Source organism: Embiotoca jacksoni, unplaced genomic scaffold, assembly GCF_022577435.1.
Source record: "Embiotoca jacksoni isolate LCO1_2020_lvr unplaced genomic scaffold, fEmbJac1.0.p SCAF_23, whole genome shotgun sequence".
In the NCBI taxonomy this organism is placed as follows: domain Eukaryota; kingdom Metazoa; phylum Chordata; class Actinopteri; family Embiotocidae; genus Embiotoca; species Embiotoca jacksoni.
In genome coordinates this window covers 1,351,450-1,360,963 of record NW_027185374.1, presented here as the reverse complement: position 1 = coordinate 1,360,963, position 9,514 = coordinate 1,351,450, and positions in this window count along the sequence as shown.

Below are 9,514 nucleotides of genomic sequence, written 5' to 3'. Positions count from 1 at the left end.
ACGAAACTCCAGATCCAGTTTCAGGAGGACGCACGTGGAGGTGGTCGGTTCCTTTCCGGGGGTTTTGTTGATTTAAAATGTGTTGCAAACGATGTAAAGACAGATGCGTGCGCCGATAAAATAACTTAATGCCCCGTGCACACTAGATTATTTTAAAATCTTCACCTTTTTAAAAACAATATGTGAGAGAGACATGACAACAGATTTAACCTGCTCGGACCATGCACGCGGTGTTGTTATATTATTACAAAGCAAATCCATCCAAACATTATTTGCAAAACACTTAAGACAGAACATTAATATTAATTGTTTTTTCTCCAGACATACACTTGTTCTGGAGCTGTCTCTATACTGTTATTGTTATTTTTCTTTGGTAAAAAAACAAACAATTGCCTATTATAGTCATTGCAACAGCTCTGCTGAATTTTCATTACTATACAAATATGTCCTGTTTGGATTTTATGATGTCAGCAGATCAGAACAAAAAACAGTAGGCCTACTACATCATACATGTTTTTATTATTCTAGCAAAACTTCACATTCACAAAACTGAATTCTACAACCGAAAACCTTTATTTAAAATGTTTTTTACAAATGAAATAGGCCTATTGCATTCACACAAACTATTCAGCGCTCTACAAACCTCAAAGCCTTAAAGACTTATATTATATGTAAAAAAAAAAAAAAAAAAAAAGAATGAAAAACAACCAAATAAAATGATAACGATAATGATAAAATTTTTTTGAGAGGATTCCCGGCAATTGAGATCTCACAAGATCTCCTGTGATCAAACGTGACTTCTTCCGTGTGTCATAATTTGCGCCACAAAACCAACCGTGGATGAGAATCAGCAAGGCGAACTAAACCTGAGCCCGAGCTGTAGGTGAGTTACTAATAAAGTTTAATTGTCTGTCTCTAATAGTGCTAGTTCAAGCTACTGCTAAAAGTGGAAGTTTTTGTTAGTTGCACACAGGTGGAGAAATGAATGCAACTTGTGATAATTAGAAATGTAATAATTCTTGTAAATGTCCTTCCACTGCTACGGGGAGGCCATGTTATTGTGCTCTGGGTTTGTGGGGTTCGTGACACCTTCAGGTAAGCTCACTCTTATCGGCTTTGGTCCGTTTCTGCTCAATATTCGCTTACAATCCAAAACCCCGTACAGTGTAAATGTCCAACATGTTGGATATTTACAATTTGAAATAACTGAGATTCCAATCTAGTCTGTAACAATGCAATTATGTCTGTGAAACCCTCGCACTAAAGGATCAGTTCAGACCGGCCTTGACCCTGGAACATCCTCTTGATCACAGGAGGGGTGAAAAGGACCCAAAATTGAGCCAAATATGGGGTCAGTTTAACTGGAACGAACAAAAAAATAAATGATAACCAACACAGGCAAATTATAACTACAATGATAAACTTACACTTTCAGGTTTCCAGTCAGACATGATTTATCGTTATCACAAATGTTCTGCATTGAAGAACATTTTCTGTCCTAATCCTGGACAACAAACCATTAAAATATGACGAAGTTTAAGTCTGAGAACACTGAAAATCTCAAACCACATTAAAAAAAAAAAAAAAAGTTCATTACCACTTTACTGGAATACCAAAAAGTTAAACAATAGTTTATCTTATAATCTGCAGTGAGTGCTGCTACACACACACACACACACACACACACACACACACACACACACACACACACACACACACACTGAAACACACTACATATCTACTGTCAGAAGACCACCATGCTACCTAAATTGCTAAGTTATATACAGTAGTTTATGGGTGTTTAATGTGGTAAACTCTGTAGTCATAATTTTATAAAACTGGTTAAGAAATGTCAAAAAAAATTACCTGATTGTCAAACTGTAGTTGGGAGCAACGGTTTTAGCTGTGGTCTACTTCCACCTCCGTTCTCACTCATGTTAAAGCCACACAGGTCATTCTGTATAATCCTGTAAGCCAGACATCTTGTTCTCATGACATATCGCTCTCATCGGCACAGAACAACAGAGCAAAAATAAAAGCAGTACGTGTTTTTAAAGGGCACTTTAGTTTTATTAAAGATTACATTTTTCTTTTAGTCGCAGACAAATTCTCCGAAAACATAAATAAACAAAAGATATTTTGCTAAAAATATATGATAGTTTCTCATATTAGCAATACTCACAAAAGTTGAGGTACTACAATGTGAGACAGTTGAATATTCACTCTGAGTAGTATTACTTTCATTTGACTGTCAAAAAGTATTTTGTGTTATCATCCCGCCATTTTGTCGTTACACAAAGTATGACGTTTCAAAAAAAGGAGTGGACCCAAAATGGCTGCAGACTTACGCTGTGTTCATCAGCGAGTGTCACTCTGCAGTTGTAGTCCACTGCAAGTTGGTCTTTGAATGCAACGTTCCTGCTGCGGGTGCACCAGGAACGACTAAGAGCTGACTGCCCCCCCCCACCTCCTGTTTGTAGTTATGCAGGAGAAAAGACCTCCAGCTTTTACCTCCTCTGTCCATCCGATTCAACCAGGCCATCCCCGCTCTCTTCAAGCTTCATGTATCTGCAACTCGGGCATCCATGAAGAGAAGAAGTAGGATTTGATCAATATTCAGAGATGAATTCAGAGTTCAGGGCAAGTACGTGATGCCGAAGTTCACTCATTCAACTCGCGCTTTGCTCCTGCTCTCTGGATGGGCTGACCACTTTAAACACCAATCAGGTCTGTCAGGATTTTCACATTCATCCACTCGTAAACCTTTTCCCTCTGGCTTTTTGTTTTTTACACAGGAAAATATACATCTGAACGATCTTGTGAGGCTCTGGTTGGATTTAAATAGCCTTACATGCTTCAGTCTCTTGGATACAGTGAACCCGATTGGCCGGGAGTGCATGCTGGCCATGCCCAATCACAGGGCATCACCACAGAGCTCAACAGCCAATGGGAGGAGGAAGATGGTCTCCGTGATTTCATTGTCACTAAGGGAAGGGGGGGGGGGGGGACATACTGCCAGGACAGTTGGCACTAACATGCTAAGCAGTGGACTCTATTATAGTCAGAGTGTATACGTTTGAGATAACCTGTGGAGCCGAATCAAGAGTGTTGCCAAGGAGAGAAAAGCAGGAGGCGGGTGTAATGATGGAGCTCCTCTCACCAGGAGATACACAGTCCCATGCAAACGAGCTCATAGTACACCCACGTCAGTGTTATCGGTGCTGCTCACGTCACAGGAATGAATGGGTTGATTTGTGAGAGCCATCGTCCTGCTTGAAGGTGGTGTGTCTCCTTGGCAACCAGCTCCATCTCTGGCCAGAAGCTTAGACTGACAGAGAGCACTTAGCTCTCAGGACAGGGGCTTCTTTGCTCTCCACAGATTGCCATTCAGTCCCGGTTTGACCCCTGCAGCAGACGTTTCTTTTCTTCTATTCATCTGTTCTTCTGTCTTCGTGCTTTCTTTTAACCTAATTTACCTCAAGATAATGTATTTAGTCCTTCATCAGCCTTAAATTTTTCACTGTAGTATGTTATTACAGCCTCTGGAGCATGGTAGTTTGCATTTCACTGAGCATATTATTTGACATAAAAACCTTTAAATCCTTGAATTTGTAATCTTTCTGTTTGTTTTAGGGCAGCAATTTATGATAAATTCCTCAATTGAAAAATCTGTTATTTTATTGATTCACTTTTGTGTCAGAAAATATTGAAGAATTTCTCAGAGCTCACCCTGGTGTCACTAAATTACTTATTTTTTCCCCCCAAAACAGCCCCAAAGCCTCTAATATTCATTAACCTATCATAAAAGAAAATTACTTTCTGGAACTTTTTACTTGAAAAGTGATTTAAATTATTGATTATCAAAACTGACAATCAATTTACTGCTTTGTTTACTCATGTTTTCCGCTCTAGTTATACATTTATCTTAGTGTGCAAAACACACACACAACTTAAAGGAAGAGTCTGAAACTGTAACGTTCGAGACACTCCCTTTAAAATTTATATTTTAAGTACATTTTCTTTTAGTTCAAATGAATTAATTGTCTGTGGACCCTATGCTGAGAGTTTTTTTTGTCCAGCCATTTGATATCAGGTTTTTTTTTTTTTTTATCATTCCCCTAAGTATAAATTCTGCCCTCTGAAATGCTGCTTTTTGTATAAAATAAATCTTTATATTTATGATTGGGGTATGATGAATAATTTATAGCACGATACTGTTTATGATTCCAGAAGTTTCACAGTTTTCTACTTAGTACATAGTGACAGCATCTAGTTCATTGCTGCACTGGAACAATGGTATAACTTTTATTGTACAGGAATTAAAAAACTGGTCCATTGGCTGGATGGGCACGTTGATAACACTGGTTTGCAGTTTGGTTTGGTTTGGGAACAAAATAACTTGTTTTGGAAAAGATAAATGTTTTGGTTAAAATAAGTATTTTACTGTAACTTAAGTTTAATATGTGACGTATGTTACATAACTTTGTGTATGGGATTTAAAATGAGTCAGTGTTGACATTTGTTTTCACAAGACATGAAGAGAAGTCTCTTTGGTAAATTTCCTTGATTTATACAAACCATCCCCAGCCTGCCTGCCTAGGTGTACTTGGTCAACTATTACTATGTAATCCGACTTCCTCCATTGCTACCATTGTAATTACGACGGCCACAAAATGTTACAAAAAGTGTAAACTGTGTGAACATTTCATCAATAAAATGCAGTAAGTATATCCTACTAGGTTTAGTAAGCTTGTTCTAGCTCATGTATTCAGACAGATAGATTATGTGCTGATAACCGCTTATTTAATAGTCTGATAACAGTTAAATGAGGTAGATCTCTTATCCCCTGCTTTTGGCCTTTTTGTAATTTTATTAGTCAGCTTTTCCAGCAGTGGCGTATGTAACCTCCAGACCAAACTTTTTACTAGCAGCACGTTGCTGTGAGAAGTTAGCAGTGAGTTGTTCTTCTGTTTTGCTCTCAGTCAGCAGCTTGCTTGTTGCTGGCAGACTCAGCTCACGGTGTCCTTCTCATAAGAACAGGACAGAACAGGGTATCTTATGGGTTTTATGAAGATAAAAAAGACACTACAGAAAACTTTCCCACATGACAGCAAGCAGTTGTTTTTTTTTTTGTTTTTTTTTCAATTGATCAGTGCTGCCTGTCAGTTTTATTAGTCAGTAATTATAATCAGCGGTTTTTTTTTTTAACTGTCATGCAATCCACATTTGTGTCATGAGGTTGAGGCGTCTTTCCACACTCTTCAGTCAGAAGCAGAAGTTGGCTGAAAGTCGGCCACTCCTTCTGTCTGTACTAGTAAACCGACACAGCATGCAGAGATTCAAATAAACCAGACATATCAGGCAGACAGTCGCCGTCTTATCACTCATCTCTCTTTGTGTGCATGGAAAATAAAATATCTCACGCACACACTACAGATAAGCATTTTAAGAGCCTCACCCACGCACTGACATTCTGATGATAAAGGTGGTTTGGGCATGAAGGACTAGTTGACATTTTGGGGAATACACTTATATAGCATAATAGACATTACTGTCTTTCCAATAGTTTGATGAGAAGACATAGACCACTCTTAAATCTGTCTGTTTAGATAACTAAACAACTAGAGTGACTCTAGAGTGTCCAAAGGTGAAGCTTACCGATTAATATCTAATTGGTTTGATTGGTACGAACCCCAAACTGTAAATGTCAAATTGTTCTTTAACAGGGGTGCTGAATTTATGTATTTAATGTTTATTTGTACAGTGACAAGTATGTAGCATAAACTGGTGTCACACACCAGCGCATTTATAGCCTAAACTAATTCACTTAAATTAAGTGTAATCTTAAATTAAGTTAGGTGCAATCTATTTTGTTTTTTTAATTTAATTTTATTATATTTTATTTCTTTATTTTTACCCTTTTTTTTTTTTATTTTTTTACTATTATGTCATTAATGACATTCCCATCTCTATTGTCACTAATTGTGTATAAAGTTAATATGTTAAAATCAAATTAAAACATTTAAATGACAAAAAAACAAACCTAATTTACAACACCCATCGCTAAATGGGCTTTAAAATACATAAAACTCAGCTCAAACCACGTACACAAGCGACTGTACAAATCACAAAATCAACAATAAGTATGTATATTCAAAACACAAAACACAAACATCGACAAGAAAATACTGACAGAACAATACAAGATTGATTAACGCACAGATCATTCATGACAACACGGCTGATGCCTCCTTGAAGCTGTTTCAGTTTGAGGTTAAAAATGATCCAGATCAGGATCCAGTTCGACTTCTGTAGGCAAGGAATTCCACATGTTTATTCCCCGAACAGAAAACGATTTTTGTCCGTCTATTATTTCTTATGTGTTACCTTCAGATAGAGCAAGGCTGAATGTTATCTCCTGCATTCAGGTTTTATACCGAGCAATAGATTAATATTTATCTTCCAGAAATAAGAATGGCCTTGAGCTTCTCATCTAATTCTTGGCGAGAGCTGGTGAGCTCATTTCCCAAAATGTTGAACTTTTATATGTACTAAAACTTTTTAATCCCTCATTTTTTTTAATATCAAAGGGTGCAGTGATGAACTGCTTTTTGTTTCCCTCCAGATTACCATCACCCTGATAAATCCCAGCGAGGCATATCTGTCTCATTTTGTATGCTAATCAAAATGCAGGCGACTCAGCCCTACCTTGATGGAGCTTATGTCCGTTTCTATGAATAGATGCGTGGGTGTGAGTGCTGACCTGCCCGTGGGGTGCGCCGTGTTCCTCCCCTGCATCAGTCCTTGAAGCACTTTTCACCAAGGCCATCTGACCACATGTAAACATTCTCAAACACCCATTCACTGACTCACTTTTGAACACAACAGTCCTCATCTTTTTATTATTGACCCCTCCTCTTGTGGTTAGGTTTAAAAAAGAGAGAGAGAGAGAGAGAGAGAGAGAGAGGGAGGAAAAAAAAGGGTTCAGTTTAAAAAGTGAGCATCAAGGTCTGTGTTTGGCGCTCTCACAATAGGCTTTTCACAACAAGCACACACGGGGGCTGGTGAAGGCCATCGGCGCCTGCTTTGGTCTTTAACAGATTCTGTTCTTTTTCAGGCTGTGGTGTGTTTATCAGGGTCTCACTTTTGTGAGTTATAGTGTGTGCCTTTTAATGTGTGTATGACAATAATCAACCTTCTCCTTTTACTTGAATGTCCTTTGCTAATTTGTACATAACCAGTGGTGCAATCATGCTCTTTTATAAGGAGTAAATAAAATAAGAAATGGCATGTTAGCGTTTGTATTGCCATGGACCCATGTAATATTATAGGAAATATATATTCAAATATTGAAAGCTATTGACTCTGAGTACCACTGTTGCACCGTGCATTTGTAGTCTTTATTGTGGAATACTGTGGAAAAATATTAGGCCCATAGGTACATCGTTGCCTTCAGAGCAACAAGTGAGACGGAAGTGAATATAGAATGGTCTTCAGCATGTACTGGTTCATGCTGACAGGAGTGTGTGGCGTTGTTTGTTTCCTTGTCACATGGAAAAAACATCCCTCTGACTGCTGCTGTACTTGCACATACTCACAGAAAAAGGCTGAGCCAAGTGGAACATAAAACAGGAAAAAATACAGGACACAGTTGCGCACAATGAACATTCCCAATCGAAACCACATGTTGACCTAAACCACATTTTTTAAACTAAAAGTAAACATCCAGTAAATGTTGTCAACAAGTTCAAAAATAAGGAGAAACTGAACCCAAATGCACCAATATGGCTGACCGTGTCGACGAGATGTAATCAAAAAGTTTAGAGACTGCACCTTTAAGACCCTGCACCCTTTCTGCTTGAACATAATTTTTTGGGCACAGAAAGCGAACCATAAATAGCGTGTAGGTCTGGTGGGGAGTGGCATACATGGTGTTGCAGGTGAAAAAAAGTGGATAGTATCATGAGACTTTGTGCCACAATTCAAGTTGTTTGCATTGAATATTTTCCCACAAACACCTCAGAACGGTACAGTAGAACTTGGTGTTGATAGTTTGACCATGTGGGTCTATTCACGGTCCACAACTTCACCAATGTCTTAGAAAAACGCACCTCGTGCACCTTATCTGACTTTGGACAGTAACAATTGGCCACTCTTGAAACACCAATGCCACTGAAAAAGCCTCTTTGGGCTCATTGCTTCATTGCCGTAGGCTTTCTGAGATACTTCAAGGGCCTTCCTTGCCAATTCTGACAAAAAAATGTATGTGCGTTCTCTGCTCAAATTTCAGGTCCATGTTGAAATGGCAAATGCACTCGTACCAGTGGTCACAAAAACGAAGTTATAACTCCTCCCTTCCCCAATGCACATCACTGTGCAACACTCCATTCTTGTGCAACAGGAGCAGTTTCTGAACTTTTTGATCGCGCCTCGAGTTGCATGTCATTCTGCAGGGCATTTTACGGAGCTCTGTAGTAACCTTCACTGTATTAACTGCCACACACACTCTATATCACTAAGGTCTCTTCATCCTGCTGTCAAATCCCGTCCCCCAGATCGTGTGTTCCACTATAAGCATCATCCGTCCCTCTTGGGTGATTTCTGCGAGTGAACAGCCACACTGTCATAGCTGGCTTTCTTAAAAAAAAAAAAAAAAAACCCTCTTTTTGTCTCTCTCTTTGTTTTTTCCTGCTGTGTTTCTCTTTCTCCTCAAGCCTGTCATAATCACCCCTTGATTAATATTGACTTTGCTGTGTCTGGACTTGCTTGAGTCTTGCACGCACATGCTTGCACAGACACAATCTGAGACGATATCCGAATGAAACAGAAGTTCAGCAGCATTCATTAAAATAAAAATACACACACATAAACAACACACGGAGGCAGTACTTATGATTACATGTGCACTTGCGGGGTCGCATATTTTGCTCTCATGCAAAGGTGGTCCTGCAAATCAAAGTCCAAAACCACGAGTTTTTCTGTACATCTATTCACACGCGCACCCAAACATATAAACACCCAGATGTACCCGTCGAAGCCTGCACACAGACTTGTAAACACATGTAACACAGATGAGATGGAGGCCTTTAAGAGAAGGGTGGAGAATTATTACTGGCAGACTAGCATAAACACATAAGCACATGCTGTCACGCATAGGATGAGGACAAAGCTATAAGGGGGCAGTTAAAAGATGACACGAGATGCAAATCAAGGCCATAGGGGCTCCTCATTTTTCCATATTTGACTAGACTGATGACTGTCAGGCAGCATCTGGTTTAAAAAAGGGCTGCATTGGTACCATGTAAGAATCTGCAATGTTAAATGTGTGACTCATTGGATGCTAACCTCACCTTTCTACAGACTAATTATTTATGCCTGATTGGCTCCTCTTTGTCTTTCTAGCCATCAACCCCGTTACTTAACGCGTGGAGATAACGGGACGGACGGAGGAAGAGAAAGATGGCGAAAAGGAGTAGTGAAGCTCTATGTGCTGTCCCTGGTGGGTTTAATGGTG